This window comes from Adiantum capillus-veneris, chromosome 27 (assembly GCF_014529385.1).
Source record: "Adiantum capillus-veneris isolate H3 chromosome 27, ASM1452938v2, whole genome shotgun sequence".
NCBI lineage: Eukaryota > Viridiplantae > Streptophyta > Polypodiopsida > Polypodiales > Pteridaceae > Adiantum > Adiantum capillus-veneris.
Window position 1 is genome coordinate 6330588 of NC_140957.1, and position 18736 is coordinate 6349323.

Sequence of the window (18736 nt, forward strand, 5' to 3'; positions counted from 1 at the left end):
CATGTTGCCAATTATTTAGTGGAAACACTCCATGTGAAACCAAAAAATTGGCAACATATTGCCAACATTTTGAAAATCAAACCCTCATGTGAACTAGCTCTAAGAACTTAGAAAGAAAAAGAAGAGGAGAATTTTTACCAACCACTTTTTCCCATGTCGCTGTAATTTTTTGCCTGCAGAGGCCATAGGAGAAGGTGTTGAAAAAACGTGCAGTTTTTGGCCCGTTGAAATTTGGACGGCCAAGATGCACGCCAGGTGGGTCGAGAGGAAGAAGTGCTAGGGCTTCTCACTTTGAGAGGTCTTTTCGTTTCGGTGAAGGGCGCTGTAGCGCGTGCGTGACAGGACCGAGTGTGAGGCGACCCTTTTCTGCAGGGCACCGCATGGCATTCTTTGCACCGGATGCGTGACAAGAGCGCTCTTTGCAACGTGTGCGTGACAGCACCGACTCAGCGAGCATGACGCGACCCTTCTCTGCAGGTGGCCGCCGCAGCCAGTGTGTGTTTTTTGTGTGCGTGTTGCGAAGACCGACTGGTACGTCGGCTTGCATGGCATTCAATGTTGGATGTGAGTGTGCTGGCAGCCGAAAACCCTGCGCTCCTGGAGATTGAAGGCGATGGGAGGTCACTGCAGAGGCCAAAAACGTGCTGCTTTGGACATTCAATGCGATGGGAGTGGTGCTTTTGTCCTTGTGCTGAGCATGACAATGAGGAGCCTACCATGCAGTGGACGGCACAGTATAGGGCTTCTTATGGAGTTGTATAAAAGGAGCCATTGTTATGTATTTGTCCATCTTAAAAACTGTGAGCTTATTCAACAATAGTACTGTCTTTCCTTCTCAATGACTTCCAAACAACATAGTGCTAGTTCTTTTGCTACCGAAGCACGCGAATGGTATGTAAGTAGTGGAGATTTTGATGGTGCTGACAGCATGGATTTCGAAGGCGGTGAGAGTTATTGAAGTCTTCTGTCTTGTTGTAGTTGCTCATTTTGGTCGCAGAAAGTATTACGAAATTTGTATCGCAAATCCTTTTGCTTATCTTTATTATGAATGCGAACTCGTTTCGAAATTGGTGAATGTTGTTGTAGAACGAAGCTTGTTTTGATTAATATGTTGAAAACGTGATCTTTGTTTTCGGCATTCTCTTGTTGTTGTGTTGTCCTGTTGTTAAATCCTTGCATGATCTTGGATTTTTTGTTGTGAGGAGGTGAGTTACTTTATATCTATCCCTCATGGTGCTTGGAAGTGGCAATTTTGCTTATTGGTCTTGGCTCTAAAACTTCTCGATGACATTCCAATCAAATCAAATAGAAACAAGTGTTCGAATTCTTGCAATACATGTAGATAGTGAGACCCTAGACCGAGGCCTTTCTATGTGTTGACGGTTTTATGACCGCAGGAGGCGAACGAGAGCTTTGGCAGCTTGCTTGGTTTGCCTAGCCTTGAATGCCTTTTGCCTAGGCTCGATCAACTTCCCTATTGTCGATTTCATTTGTCTCTCATTCTTACCTTGTGCGGAGCGTCTTGATCCATCACAATGCTGACAAAAACAAGAACAACTAGTTGAATTGCGAGTCACACATCGACGAAAGATTGTGAAAATGTGACAATAGGTTGATAGCATCGCTGTTGTAATTAGGTAATATAGCCTAGAAAGCCGAAAAAGAATTAGCTTTAAGTCACTATTTAGAGAAAGATGTGGTTATCATACTGTGTGTGGAACTTGCTTGCATCATAACGAAACAGGTTGCATTTGCACAAGGTTGAAAACTCGTATGTTGTTGGCTGCATAATGCAAGAGCATCAGAGTTGCCGCCCATGATGCTGCTAACAAAAAGAACGACAACAACTCAAACTGCGACTCACACATCGGCAAAAGATTGGCAAAATGTGGCACTAGGTTGATAGCATCACTTCTCTAATTAGCTAATATAGCTCAGGAAGCGCAACAAGAGTTAGCTTTCTCACTATTGAGAGGAAGCTGTGCTTATGATGCTGTGTGTGGAGCTTGCTTGCATCATGACCAAACTGCTTGCATTTGCACAAGGTTTAAAACTCCTATGTTGTTGATTGCATAATGCAAGAGCATTAGAGTTGCTATCTTGTACTATGTCATGACACTTACAAGGCTTAATACGTGCTCATTCTCATCAGATAACCATTGAATCTCAATCTCTCTCTCTCTCTCTCTCAAGTAGACATAGACCTTTATCACAAGTACATTCACCACTCTCATATGATTACCCATCTTCCTATAATTGCAAGCACATCTCTACCTTCTAGGTACTTTAATATCGAACGAGTAACCATACGAAAAAGGTTGTCACGCTAAAAAAATTATGTTGCAAATGACTGCTTGTGTTTGTAGCTATCATTGGCGGATTTTTTCTTATATGTGAAAGCCATTACGTCCTCATAATTCATCTTCTATAGAGCTTCGAAGGTTGACAGAAGGTGCTCCAAGCTCGAGTGCCAAATGTGTCGACGCGACCCCAATTGCATGCACATCATCGCCGCCTCACAAAAGATCGAAGGAGGAGGTCCATAAGCCCCACAAGCCTATTGCACCGCACTGTTCCATTTGAATGACTCAGTGAAGTCTGCATGTGAGGCTTTCGTTTTTCAAAAGTGTGTTTGTTTGAGGTTCGTTTTACCGACTCGTAGAGCTATTTGCTGATGTTACTATCTTTTGGATTATGTAGCCAAGCAAGCTGTGGTGGACCCCATTAATGTCAAGAAGGAAGCATATCTTGAAATAGTTGTTTTGCCTCATGCATTGAACGAGGGAAGAGCTCTCCATATTGAGCCTTTGTCTATTGAGCCTTTGGTGCCACTGCAAGCAACAATCGCCCCAAACCATATTGAGGGCACACCTCTAAACATTACTAATGATCAAGTCCAATTGAAGTCGATCCTTCTATTCAAGATTCTAGCCTATATGGACTAGGTGAATCATCTCAACTAGATAGCAAGCCTATTGATCTTAGCATTGTTCCATTTGCTCAAAGTCTTCTTCCACAATTCTTGATTGCCAACATCTCTGATTCAAGCCCGCGATTCTGTATTGAGGGCACGATATTGAATGTGTATGACACCTACAAAGTTGGCCTTGACCAATTGAAATACAATCGTTACTTGAAGGTCGACTTGGTTGATGAAGAATGCATCGACACTATTACGGTGGTGGTCAATGATCCATACATAGAGCTCTACGTCGAGAAGCTCCACCTCAGTGACTTTGTTCACATCGATAGCCCAATTGTCAGGCGCAAAAATAGAGCAGATGGGGGATCAGCATTGTATTCATTGTACATTGATGCTACAACTGCTATAAGCGCATCAGAACCTTTCCCGGTGTCCCTCACCTTCGCCTCTGATTACAAGATACGTGCATTTCTAGATGACATAGGTGCACAACAATCTTCAACTGCACGTTCTCAGTTAAGCACACTTGCTTTTGTTATCTTACAAAAGCACAACTCGCAGTCAAGATTTGGTGGGCCTCTTGGTGACCTTCTAGTTGCAGATGGTCCTCTCCCATCAGATAGGGCATTTGTAAGAATTGATCTACCTCTGTTGTTCTTTTCTACTCTTTTATTACATATTTAATATTCTCTTGTAGCTGAGTTTTGTGAACTCTCGCAAAGATGACTGCCAACAGTTGCTTCAAGAGATGGTTGTTGATGGCCCTGTAATGTGTGTCGCAAGAAACATTGGAGCATTCCTCGGCAAACCAAACACCTTGTCGATACTAGATGTTACAATTCTAGTGTATGTTCATAGTGCGCACCTCAGGGCCGAGCTTGCTGCTGTCTTCCAGGTTGAAACCAAAAATTTGGGGTACAATCGTGAGGTGTGCTCATACAGGATAAAGTGATATATTCCAAGTGTCTTCTCTAAATCTCTGACATAGTTATCTTGTGCAGGTTGTTGGCACGCTTCGGTTTGTCAACTTCAATAACGTGTTGTTGGAGAAGCATTGTTCAAATTGTAAATCCACAAAAGTCTATAGACTCAGGCAAGGACCTTATTGTGGATCTTGCAATAACAACACCACAATAATCACGACACCAAAGTTGGAAGCACGTATTGTAACAAAAGACAAAAAGCTTCTCGATGTGCAAGTCATTGGTGCAGCAATTGATTTAGTCCTTGCATTGGATAGGAGCTTCAACCAGATCTACATTGAGTCTGCTTTAGAGGCAAGAGACACCTTGGCAACGACCTCATGCTTTGGCCGCTTCAAGATCAATGCAAGTGGTCACGTGGTGGCGTATCAAATTGAAACCTAGTGTTATGAATGTTTGCCTTTCATTATTAGCTACGCTACCTTTTTCATCCTTGTTCCATCTATATCCTTGAACGAAACCAATGCTTCCATCCCCTACTTTTTTGTAACGTGCTTTCGCACACTTTTGGCTTTGCTCCTAGCTATTGTGGTTGTGCTTATAAGTATTGTTCAATTCCTCCCTACATTGAGAGCTGAAAAGATTTCTCTGCTTCTCTTCTCTCTCTCTCTCTCTCTCTCTCTCTCTCTCTCTCTCTCTCTCTCTCTCTCTCTCTCTCTTTCCATCTACAAACAAACACAAATAGGCACACAGATACACAAGAGATTCTCTCTCTCTCTCTCTCTCTCTCTCTCTACTCCTCAATTGGTCTCTCCATATATCAATTACATCCAAAAGAACGAACATTGCCCTCTTCTTCTCTCTATACCATTCTATATTTGTGTTGTTCAATATTGTCACAATATTTGCATCAAGAATCTGACTAGCTTCTTTGTTTTCCTTTCTCTCTCTCTCTCTCTCTCTCTCTCTCTCTCTCTCTCTCTCTCTCTCTCTCTCTCTCTCTCTCTCTCTCTCTCTCTCTCTCGTGCCCTCCCTCATACACACAGAGATACAAACACACACACATAGACAAATACCCATATCGATATTTGCATACATACGTGTGCAAACATAGAGACACACACCTAGAAACAAACAAGCACACGCACACGATTTTCACTAGACATGGAGAATGCTACTGATTTGAGTATTCCAAAAGAGATAGATGTTGAGATGATATTCATGCAGACACATCCTTTTAATCAAGAATTGTTTCTAGCACTCCATAGTGTGTTGCAAACAAACTTAAGCTTTGGATCATTTAGGCTTATGATGCAACAATGCTTGTTCGAGAACTACTTAACGAATTTTATCACGCACTCTTGAGCTTCATTGTTATTTGCATCACAGTTGGAGTCCTTATGTAATGGAATTTGCCTATTCAATTTGAGAGTAGCGGAATTTAATGAGAATACTTTCAAGAAATGATTTTGTGAGCATAGCGGGTAGACATAATTGAAGATAGCAACATAATCATAGCAATTAATTAACTTGGCATAGACAATACTTTTGCAAGAGAGAGAATTTAGAGAACATGACAACAGCTGAGGACCGGATTTATGTGGAGCCGGTCCCCCCTCCAATAGGCATTTGTATTATGATTTCTCCCATAAAGAGAAACTTGTTACAATACATTCTTTGTGTTCCTTGTGACCTAGGTGAAGCAATGAAGATGGAAAGCTTCATGCATCACCATCATAGCATAACCTAAACTTGAAGAAAGCTTTAACTATACCAAGCCTCAGTCCCAAGACCTCAAACACCTTCGAAGGTGGAGAGAGGTAGCAGGGAATGAGGGTAGGGAAGAGGAAGAAGAAACATTTCATACGAGAAAGAGCTAGTTCCTCACTTATCATAACTCTTGAGCTAGCATACATAATAGCATAGTAATGAAGAAGAAGGAGATGACAAGCTCAAGCATTGAAGCATGGCTCTTGGTTGGATTTGCACTCCATAGCCAAGAGTGTTGGTGTAGGCTCTCAACCTCTACTTGCTTGGAGAGGGAGCTCTTGCACTTTGCATAGCACACAATGAGAGTGTTTGTGAGTGTGTGTGGGTGAGTATACCCCCTAAGCACCCCCCTAGCTTGCTTGGGTCGACCCCCCCTTGTAGCTCATGCTTGAAGCTCATTGGACCCTTCCAGGCCTAGCCAATCACAAGCAGGAGCCATTACAAGCAACAGGGGTAGCCTTGGGACAAGTGTCCCCCTTTCCCCTTTGAGAGAGAGGACTTGATAAATGCAAAATCAATTAATTAAATATCCTAAATTATCATTGGACCCCTTGGGTGGCCAACCAATAGGCTTCAGGCACACCATGAGGGAAACATGAGGAGGAACTTGACAAGTGTCCTTGCTGCCTCTTCAAGGTGGGGCTTCCCTTGTGTGTGTGTGTGTGTGTTCTCTCTCATCCCCCCCCCCCCCCCCTTGTAGGCTCGCCCCCCTCCTTGTAGGGATCTTTTTGACTTTGGATGAGCAAGCCCCTTAGTCATCAAGCATGACTAAGCACTTGAAGTAGGGGGTGTTCCCACAAGCATCTCAGGCAAGCTTCTCAAGGCACCTCAAGCACCTTAATCATGCACCAAGTCAAGCACCTCAAGCATGGAGCCAGTCAAGCACCTCAAGCATCTTAATCAAGCACCTCAAGCATGACAAGAACCTCAAGCAGGACAAGCACCTCAAGCACGACAAGCACCTCGAGCCTGGGCCGAGTTCCCACCTCAAGCTCAGCCCTAGCTTACCTAAGGTCAAAGGACTTTTACACACATTATTGGAGGTCTTCAATGAAGCTAACCCTAAGGTCTTATGCTCCATTGGTTAGCCTTGCTCTTGATAGACCATCTCCCATTTGGGCCCCTTTACTATTGGCCCCGTGTTGAGATAGATCTATAAGCACATATCTATATCTTAACACTTGTTCCGGTTTATTCTCCCACATTAAGTGATCAATTTAATATGAGAAAATCATTTGGGTTAGGAAGCTAACCCTAAGGTCTTATGCTCCATTGGTTAGCCTTGCTCTTGATAGACCATCTCCCATTTGGGCCCCTTTACTATTGGCCCCGTGTTGAGATAGATCTATAAGCACATATCTATATCTTAACACTTGTTCCCGTTTATTCTCCCACATTAAGTGAGCAATTTAATATGAGAAAATCATTTGGGTTGGTTAGATATTAGATTTTATGACATTACCTCTCTCTTGAAATCATAGTCGTCCTCGACTATGAGGTAGAAGAGATAAAGCCTTAGTCATTAGTCAATCGTACTTAGAGGGTAGAGGATCCCTTTTTTACCCTACGACATCTTTCCAAGATGGATGACTAATCCATTTGGTGCTTGGGAGACATAGCTGCCGCAAGCATGTTAGCTCTTTAGTCCATTTCATTCTCCCAAAGTAGAGTGACAAATTCTACTTGGTGTTTGAGAGACGTCGTCATCACAAACATGATTCTAAGCATGCATACTAGTTAAATTTGTGCACAATTAAAAAGAGGATTAGTCTTATAAGACAAAAACATGAGTCATTTAAAAGAAATTTGTACATTTGCTTACTCTAATGTAGCATTGTAAGCATTGACAAGGTTCATACTATCCTTAAGTTGTACTCCTTGCATCCATCTAGCATCTTCAAAAGGATAATTTTTGAACTTAATAAGATACCGTCGGATTATCTTACCATGTCGTAGTACCTTGTCTTCATGCCGAAGGACAGCTTCGGGTTGTAGCACCTCTTCTTGGTCTTCGACTTTGGGACGGTCTTCAATAATTGGTTCAGTTGGTGGCTCTCCTTTGTAGGGCTTAAGTAGGCTTACATGAAAGGAATTGTGTATAAGCCAATGGTTGGGCAACTTGAGTTGATAAGCCGTCTCATTGATAGGCTTCAAGATTTGGAAAGGACCATAGTATCTTTTTGCTAGTTTAGCATAATACTTTTGATGGCCCGTAGGATTTTTGCCCGTCGTTTGCCTTAATCGAGCCTTAGGAAACTTGAGTAAGACCCAATCATTTTCTTTGAACATTAAGGCTCTTCTGTGCTTATCAGCAGAGCAGCTTTTTGCCTTTGTTGAGAGATGGCTATAGCCTCCCTAATCTTTTGAAAAGATTCTTGTAGGTCACGGCTATACTCATGGGCGGCGAAGATCTTCCCATGTACTTTACGTAGCAAGGGACTTTTAGGTCTTCCCTCTATGATCTCGAAAGGTGCTTTCCCGGTAGAAGTATGGACAGTATTATTGTAGGCATACTCTACTAGAGATAAATACTTTTCGCATTGTGAGCGTTGATCTACTTCGGTAACATAAGTCTTGAGTAAATCGAGTATCGTAAGATTGGCTATCTCACTTTGGCCATCCGTTTGTGGGTGATAGGCCGAAGAGAAATTCAATCTTGTTCCTAGATTTTCAAAGAGACCTTTCCAGAAATTACTGGTCATTCTAGGATCTCTATCTGATACGATGGATGTGGGTAATCCATGGTGCTTGAAAATCTGAGATATGAAGAGAGTTGCCATTTGATGTGCCTTAATAGTCTTTTTGACAGGAATAAAATGTGCTTGCTTGCTAAACCTGTTGACTATTGTCCATATTCCTATATTCCCATGGATAGACTTGGGTAATCCAAAGATGAAATCCATGGATATACTCTCCCATGGTGAATTTGGAATAGGCAATGGCTGGAGTAATCCAGGTTTCTTCCCTCTATCATACTTGGTCTTTTGGCATACTACACATTTTGAAACATACTCTTGTATGTCCACTTTCATGGTAGGCCAATAGAAATACGTCTCTACTCCTCGGAGAGTAGGTTGAATACCTCTATGCCCTGCATATGGAGGAGCATGGGATTCATACATAACCTTCTCACGAAGGGAATGGGTAACACATAGCCTATTGCCGTGGAGAAGGTAACCATCCTGCAAGGTGAATGGTTCCTCTTTCTTCCCCAAAGCAAGGGCTGACGTTATGTCTCTAAAGTCAGGGTCAGTAGCATACTCATCTATCATAGAGGATAGATCATTGTGAGTAGCTATAGACACCGCATTAACTTTTGGTCGTCGTGAAAGTGCATCGGCAACTTGATTGTGCTTACCAGCTATGTGAGCAATATGGAAATTAAATTGCGAAAGAAAATTTGCCCACCTCATTTGTTTGTCGGAAAGCATGGTTTGCGTCATGAAATACTTGAGACTTTGGTGGTCGGTTCGTAGGATAAATGGAGTCCCCAATAGATAGTGCTTCCATGTGTCTAGGGTATGTAGAACAGCTAAAAGCTCTTTCTCATAAATGCCCAAGACTCGTTCATCACTATTGAGCCTTCGGCTCTCATATGCTATGGCATGCCCTTCTTGAAGCAAAACCGCTCCAAGGCAATCACCACAAGCATCACATTGGACCTCAAATGGCTTTGAGAGATCCGGAAGCACGAGGACTGGTTGGGAAGTAAGCTTCTCTTTGAGTTTTTCAAAAGCATTTTGCTCCTTAGTAGTCCATACAAACTTAACATTCTTCTTTGTTAAGCCGTGTAGTGGTCCTGCTACTTGAGAGAATTTTGCTATGAAGCGTCTATAGTATGCACACATACCAATAAAGATTCTTAGCTCATGTAGATTCCTTGGGTTAGGCCATGATTTTATTACCTCTAACTTTGATGGATCCATACGAATACCATCGTGAGAGATAATATGACCTAGATATTGAATCTCTTGAAGGAAGAATTCACTTTTCTTTTGGTTGAGAAAAAGTTTGTTCTCCCTCAAGGCTTGAAAAATCACTTGGAGATGTTGCTTATGTTCCTCCAAAGACTTGGAGTAGATGATGATATCATCAAAGAACATTCCAGTGAATTTACGATATGGTCTAAAAATTTTCTCCATGAGACGATTGAAAGTAGCTGGTGCATTAGTCAAGCCAAAAGGCATGACTAGATATTCATAAAGACCAAATGTTGTGCGAAACACGGTCTTTAGGATATCTTCATCCACTATCCTTATTTGATGATAGCCACTCTTAAGGTCAATCCTACTGAAGTAGGTAGATCCTTGTAGCTTATCGAACATATCTTCTACCCGAGGCACGGGAAATCTGTTTTTGATAGTGATATGGTTTAGTGCTCGATAGTCCACACACATACGGTATGTACCATCTTTCTTTTGCACTAAAAGGACTGGAGAACAAAAGGGAGAGGAACTAGGCCTCACCATCCCTTTGTCTACTAATTCATGTACTTGCCTCATAATCTCCTCTTGTTGAGCTTGTGAGACTCGATAAGGAGGTTTGTTAGGCGGTGAGCTTCCTGGAAGGAGCTCAATACGATGGTCATCATCCCCTCGTTTTGGAGGTAGGTCCATAGGGATATCATCGATGAACACATCTTGGAATCCTTTTAGAAAAGTAGACAAGTCTAACTCTTCTTGATTCCTATCATTTTCATTTGATGAAACATTATTAGCTTTTAGAGACTCTTTGACATAAATCATGTACGCAGAAACTGAGCTCTTCATTGATTTATCAAAAGAAAGAGGATTTACAAGTGGAATAGTGCGACCACGCTCACTAGCATCTATATACATGTTCTTTCCCCTGTAGGTGAAGTAAATTCTCCTTTCAAGGAACTTCATGTTGGCAGCCATGCGATCAAACCATGGTGCCCATAGGATAACATCCTGATGTTGGAGAGGAGAGATGAATAAGTCTTCTTTGTCGACATAGCTTTGAACATGAAGCCTCAACTTCCCAATCAAGGGAGTAACGGAGGCTTGTTGTCCCTTGAAAGCTGCATCATCTGTTACTATATCTCCCATCTCAAAAGCTTGAATGCCCAACTTGGTGGCCAACTCTATTGATATGAAGTTGAGAGTAGAGCCTGGGCCAAACAAGATGAAGGCATCATGCTCTCTTACCTTTCCCCATGCATAGGAAAGTGATGATCCTTTGCAATGACCATCCTCTTTTGGAGCTTCGATGGTGGAAGCCCTAGGAGTCTCATTGCGAGTATTCTTCTTGGGGCAAGAACGATAGCCATGTCCTTGCTCCCCACACTTGAAACACTTATGGTCCTTGCGAAAAGCTTCAAGCTCTTTAGGAGAGAGTTTGTTTTTACCTTTGTAAACTCCCTTCTCCTTGGATCGATTGTTGTTGTTGGAAGTGCCTTGGGAATTATTTTGAGCATTGGATTTCCCCTTTGCATCATTTTTATCTTTGTTTTCCATGGGCTTGACATTACGTCTAGCCCCTTGATGGAAATTGATGCGTGAAGCAACCATGGTGTGGTGGATTACTTCGGTAATAGTATCGAGCCGTTGAGAGTTGATGTATTCGGCCATCTCTTCAGGTAATCCCGCACAGAATTGATGTCTTTGCTCAGCAAAGTCTATCTTTTGAAAGACAGTAGCTTTGAGATGTAAATCCCAAAACTTGTCTACATACTTGTTGATAGACTCATGAGAGAGAAGCTTCAAGCCGCGCCATTCGGTAAGAACTTTATCTTTAGTATCACTTGGAAGAAATTGCTTCATGATGGAAACTCGTTGAGTTTTCCATGTCTTTGGGGCTTCTCCATTGCCACGAAGGCTAGCCCACCATTGACGAGCTGATTTTTGGAAGTGCATAGCTACATGGCGTAGCTTGGAGGACTCTGTGAAGCCCTCGTCCCCAAAGGCCGCATCAAATTGCTGGATGAAGGCCAACACTTTGTCGGTAGCACCAAAGGTGCCATCATAGGTGAGAAAAGAGATACTCTTTCCTCCCTCCTTGAACTTCTTTAGCTTTTGTGACCTTCGCCAGGCAGGAAATGATTTGCGATGTCCTCCCCTCTTGTATTCTCTAGGAGAATAGCCATAACTTTCATCAGAAGAGGAGGAAGGTGAAGAAGAAGGAGAAGAGGGTGACCTCTTCCTAGCCCTTTTCTTCCTTTGTTTCCTAAGCTCTCTCTCCTCTAGGAGAGGAAGGGAAATTCCATAAGCACGAAGTTGTTGAGTAACTTCGGCTTGCAAAACAGGGTTGCCCATAGCTTGTTGCAACCTAGTGACGAGATAATTCACAAACATGGGAGCATCATCATTAGCACCTTCATGTGCAAAATCAAAGCTATCAATGTTCATTCTACTCTCTTGATTATTGTCAGCCATGTTAACAAAATTTATGTTTATACTTAGTGTATGCTTTGGCAATACAAAACCTTAGTTGCCACTCCTCTTAGCCTTTGAAAATCGGCTCTTAAGTATCTACACCCACGGCTCAAAGTGGTTAATTATAGAGAGTAGAGGAGTAGGTCTAACATAGCAGACTTGCCAAGGGCTAGCTCCTTTTGGACTTCTTATGGCTCAATAATGGTAAAGCCGTAGGCAAGTCTAAAAAGACTCCATTATTAAGTCCAAAGCTCCCGAGGTGTGCACCATCCCCCACATAGTGGGCTTAACAAAACCAATATTAGATCCCAGTTCCACTTACTCTATTATAATTAACAACATCAACCATTTATAGGCTACTTAAGGACCTCTCTTCTTAAGCAAGAAAAGAGAAACCAAATGCTCTGATACCAATGTAATGGAATTTGCCTATTCAATTTGAGAGTAGCGGAATTTAATGAGAATACTTTCAAGAAATGATTTTGTGAGATAGCGGGTAGACATAATTGAAGATAGCAACATAATCATAGCAATTAGTTAACTTTGCATAGACAATACTTCTTCAAGAGAGAGAATTTAGAGAACATGACAACAGTTGAGGACCGGATTTATGTGAAGCCGGTCCCCCCTCCAATAGGCATTTGTATTATGATTTCTCCCATAAAGAGAGACTTGTTACAATACATTCTTTGTGTTCCTTGTGACCTAGGTGAAGCAATGAAGATGGAAAGCTTCATGCATCACCATCATAGCATAACCTAAACTTGAAGAAAGCTTTAACTATACCAAGCCTCAGTCCCAAGACCTCAAACACCTTCGAAGGTGGAGAGAGCTAGCAGGGAATGAGGGTAGGGAAGAGGAAGAAGAAACATTTCATACGAGAAAGAGCTAGTTCCTCACTTATCATAACTCTTGAGCTAGCATACATAATAGCATAGTAATGAAGAAGAAGGAGATGACAAGCTCAAGCATTGAAGCATGGTTCTTCCCTTGTGTGTGTGTGTGTGTGTGTGTGTGTGTGTGTGTGTGTGTGTGTGTGTGTGTGTGTGTGTGTGTGTGTGTGTGTGTGTGTGTGTGTTCTCTCTCATCCGCCCCCCCCCCCCCCCCCCCCCCCTTGTAGGCTCGCCCCCCTCCTTGTAGGGATCTTTTTGACTTTGGATGAGCAAGCCCCTTAGTCATCAAGCATGACTAAGCACTTGAAGTAGGGGGTGTTCCCACAAGCATCTCAGGCAAGCTTCTCAAGGCACCTCAAGCACCTTAATCATGCACCAAGTCAAGCACCTCAAGCATGGAGCTAGTCAAGCACCTCAAGCATCTTAATCAAGCACCTCAAGCATGACAAGAACCTCAAGCAGGACAAGCACCTCGAGCTTGGGCCGGGTTCCCACCTCAAGCTCAGCCCTAGCTCACCTAAGGTCAAAGGACTTTTACACACATTATAGGAGGTCTTCAATGAAGATAACCAAGGTCTTATGCTCCATTGGTTAGCCTTGCTCTTGATAGACCATCTCCCATTTGGGCCCCTTTACTATTGGCCCCGTGTTGAGATAGATCTATAAGCACATATCTATATCTTAACATTTGTTCCGGTTTATTCTCCCACATTAAGTGATCAATTTAATATGAGAAAATCATTTGGGTTGGTTAGATATTAGATTTTATGACACCTTAAGTGAAAGAGTTGTGCAATTGAATGCTTTATATGAAACTTGCAAAACATCGATGGCTCTCACAATGGAAGTCATAAATATTTTCTCTCACAAATTCGAAAAAGCACTTGTTGTAATCCTTCACAATGCTACAAGCGGCCACAACAAACAAGGAGTGATTGGAAAATCAATTGAACAATTTAAAAAAGGACTTCTAATTATACATGCATGTACTATGGGCTTAATCTATTATCCTTTCACAACTTTGCCATCACATCGTAAGCTTGTCTACGGGACAATTACAAAGTGTGATGGATTAACCTGCTTGTGGAGAGAGAACATGGATAAACCGGCTACTCAAATTGCAAATCTTTTTATTGAAAAGGAACCACTTTTTATCCACACACTCTATAATTACAACAAAAGTAAAGCGACTAAGACATATAAAGCTGGCAGAGAGTACCTCATCGAAGGAACATGCTTCCATTCATCCACAACAAAAAAACAAAATTTTGAACAAATCCCTCAAGAAGCTAAATGACACACCTACATATCCATGCAAAAAATGTGGGCGTCTATTTTTTCGCTCGCAAGTCACACAATTCACTCCTCCACTATACTCACATGCTAAAGGCGAAAAATGGAAAAGATGATGTGTTGTGTTTCATTGTCGCGTATACAGAAGCAAATAAAAAAATCTAGGGTGCTGTTTGAGAGCTTGCATGCATTGGGCTTTAACGAACCCTTGCTGCCAATCATGCGACTAAACAATGTCGAGGCACGCCTAGTCTCCATTCGCATACCGTTTGCAAAGATTCGAGAGCTAACTTATGATGGCCAATATGGTTTGTGAGGGAGTGTCGTCAATGTTCTTGCGAATATTGGAAAAATACAATGGCTTCAGTCTTGATAGGTCTCAAATGCAAGCTCGAGTACACACATTGCTTTTTTTACACCTCTCTGTATAAAAAGGAAAACATAACCATAAATGATAAATGGCTTGCACCCTTTCAAGAAATCTCACACTCATCACTTCCCCTAGACACAAGCACATATGAGATAGAGGACGAGGAAAGTATTGACACTGATGTGCTCTTGCACAGCATCACTACTGTTGAGCAGGTCGTCGATTATAACGATAAAATTTTGCACATTGCACCATCGGAGAGGAACACACCACTTGGTTTGTTTGCTGATGAGTTTTGTGAGGAGCTCAGTTTTCCTACCATCTTCTTTGGAGAGCCTAGAAAATACCACCAACACGTATCTAAAAATTACCAAGCAGTAGCCAAATGGGAGCTGATGCACAAAGATAGACGTTTTGCCTTCAACATTGAAAACTTATTTTTCAAATCAGTGAAAATCATGACACAAAAAATACTATCCTCCATTTGGATACGCCTCTGCAAAGCAAAACTCGAGGGAGAAACCTTGTGTGCTGGACAGGTTTGTCATGACACAAACATAGAGAAAGTAGTCTCATCACAACTAGGGTATAGAGACTTCAAAGCGCTTCGTACCTCGTCGGATTATAGAAAGGAAATTTAACAAAAGGTTTTTGGTATGATTCGACAACTAGGGCCCCCAACTTTCTTTGTCACATTTTCCTTTGTTGAGAAACGTTGGAAATTCTTAATGCCTTGCAACAACTAGTCCCGCTGAAATAAGATAGTAATGAGAGCGATAGCTGCTTCCGTAGACGCTTGGTACGAGCAGATCCAGTAACAACAGCTCGCTTCTACCTTAACTGCTTCACAGCCATGAAAAGAATACTACTTAACGACAATACATTATGTGGGAAAATCCTTGATTATTTCTTTGTGACAGAGTTTCAAAGTCGTGGCAGCCAACATGATCATGGTCTTTTATGGGTTGAAGAAGCTCCTCTATTAGAACATGACACAGATGATACTATTGTGACATTTGTGGACAAGTACATAAGTACAGATAGCTCTAAGCTTCCATCAGAGCTTCATGAAATACAAACACATCGCCATAGAAAAACTTGCCTCAAGAAAGACAATTCTTGTCGGTTCGCTTTTCCAAGGTTCTCCATACCATTCACAATCATTCTCAAACCCACCGTCAATGACTACGAAAACCAAATGAGAAGCAAGAAAACTTTTAAATGTATTAAGAACAGCCTTGATACACTTCCCACTGAAACTATCTTTTCCTTTCAAGAATGGATACAAAGCCTACATTTGACATTTAAAGAATATACTTTGGCAATAGCAAACTCACTATCCACAACAACAATCTTCTTGAAACGAGATATATAAGACATTTACATAAACAATTTCAACCCCATGATTTTGACACTATGGAACGCAAACACCGATATTCAGTTCGTCTTGAATGCACATGGCGCAGCAATTTATTGCACATCATACATGACAAAAATCGACAACACATTGATAGGAGCAATAAAATCTCAATTCAATATTTGTGTTGCCAATAATGCAACAACAATTGAGCGAATATGTAAGCTCAGCAACACTATTCTCAACACACAGCAAATTAACGCACAACAAGCATCTTACATAGCATTATCATTGCCACTCCATTCCACAACTCGTGACTTTGTATACATAAGTACCAACCCTCCTGATCAACGTGCATTGGTCCTTAAAAGAAAATCATCTCTACAAAAACTTGACTCATCCGACACAAATATATTCTTCCAAAACATTATTGATAAATATGCTGAAAGACCACAAAGCCTCCATCATCTATGTTTGGCTGAATATGCATCAAAAATTAAACAAGAGGGTACAACATACAAAGAATTGTGCAAATCTAGGATCATAAGATTCGTCAAATATAACCTTCTTAAAAACCCAGAAGACCACTATAGAGAACAATGCTTGCTATATCTCCCTTGGATCAATAATGAAAACCAACATTTGATAGAATCGTCTACATGAAGTGATGTATATAACCAATATCTACAACTCATAAAATCAAATGAAATCAAGTTCAATAAAGACCCAAGCCCAATAGACAAATTGGAGTTGCATTACACTTCCACCCCAAGCACAACTACTACGACCAACAACAACTCACATGCTTCAGATCACGCAGACATTCTTAATGACTTGCAGATTAATATGCGCTCTAAAAAGCCTTTCCACTTACAGCATTTCAAGTACACCTCCATGGCAAATAACGACTTCCACGCAGGCATCGAAAAATTAAATGAGCAACAACGACACATATTTGACGACATCATGCTGAAAAAAAGAATTCAACCCGACAAACAAATACACCTCTTCCTCACAGGAGGTGCAGGAACAGGAAAAACATTCACATTACTATTGTTAGTAGAAGGACTACAAAGATTTTACAACCATAGAAACCCCCCAAATCCAGAATCTCCAATAGCATTGCTCATGGCGTACACAAGAAATGTAGCTTTCAGTATTGGCGGGGCGACAATCCACTAAATGCTTCACTTGCCTCTAATTACTACTACACATACAAGCTTGAGTACCAAAAAGTTGGATGCCCTTTCTCTCTTTTACAAAGACTTGAGAATTGCAGTTTTTGATGAGGTGTTTTTGATAGGCTCAAGCGTGTTCTCCATGGCCGACTCACGCTTGCGAGCAATCAAACGCGTTCATGATAAACCATTCGATGGGCCTGACGTCTATGCCAGGCAAGCCCTGTTAAGGATAGCTGGATCTTCACACAGAAACATATACTTTTAGAAGCAATTTCTCCATCGTATTGGCACACTCATCCACAATGCTATGAACTTACACTAACAATGCAACAGAATGATCCAATGTTCATAGACATTCTTAACAGGCTTCGAGCTGCACAACATACTATTGAGGATTTGGAATATCTGAACAACAATTACTACAGACCCGTTTCAATCAGCCATCAAGTTTCTCATCTATTTTACTTCAACAAAGAAAAGGACACTCATAATCTTGTTGTTTTCAATCAAATGGAGGGAACACTCCAAACTTTCATCGCTATTGATAAAGAAATAACTCATGCAACAAAACAATTAACATTCCTATAGATCCCAAATTTATTGGAGGATTGCACTCCACAATAAGCCTGAAAACAGGTATTGTTGTCGAGCTATGCGCGGGAAACTTGGATATTCTTGATGCACTGGTTAATGGAGCAGAAGACCAGTACAAAACCTTTACAAAAACAAGCCAAAAAACCATAATCTGGGTTCATTTCTCTAACCCTATCATTGGAAAGAAAAAACGCTATGAAAATCAAACATTGTATTCATCAACCATTAACAAACAATGGACCCCAGTAGAACGTGTTGTTCGTGAATTTCGAGTCGAGAAAAACTACTTCAACGTAATCTCCAGATACCAATTCCCATTGCAAGTAGCTAGTGCTCGAACAAATCATCGCTCGCAAGGTCTTACATTGCAAACAGTAGCTTTCAACCCTGGGAACATACGAACACATGGTCTCGCATATACAACATTGTCACGTGTTCGAGACCCAGTGTTCGAAACCCAAATAATCTTTATCGGCTCAAAAGAATACAACCTTCCCATATCAAAGTCGACCAAACTATACTAGAAGAATTGGATCGCCGAAAAGTGCAAGCTAAATGGATCTCCACCCAAAAGTCATTACAACCTTACTCAAACACACATATCATCATTCAATCTCTCAATATTGTCTCCTTTAATAAACACATAAGAAAGATTACAACAAATTCCATTCTAATGACAGCACATGTGCTTTGTTTGCAAGAGACAAGACTAACAAAAATAATACCGCATGCAATACCAGGCTTTCTACATCACCAATTTAATGCAAAAGTGGGTGTTTCAATTCTCCACGAAGAAACACTAACCCACTTTGCCAATGGGAACATCTCTCGTCCAGGAGTTGAGATGTTGCATACAACGATCAAGCTCGCAAACAACAAAATCATCAAGATAGTTTCCCTCTACAATTCACCTTCAACACGTTTAACAAATTTAATAGACGCATTAAAATTATTACTTGAACAACACACTATGAAAATTCCAATCATTATCTTGGGTGACTTCAACATTGACATTAAAGTTCTTAACAGTTCATACA

General features: G+C 41.3%; 1 pseudogene; it reads left to right on the forward strand.

Moving 5' to 3' along the window:
• Positions 1-838: 838 nt before the first annotated feature.
• LOC147421446 (uncharacterized) lies at positions 839-17693 on the forward strand (annotated as a pseudogene).
• The last annotated feature ends 1043 nt before the right edge of the window (positions 17694-18736 follow it).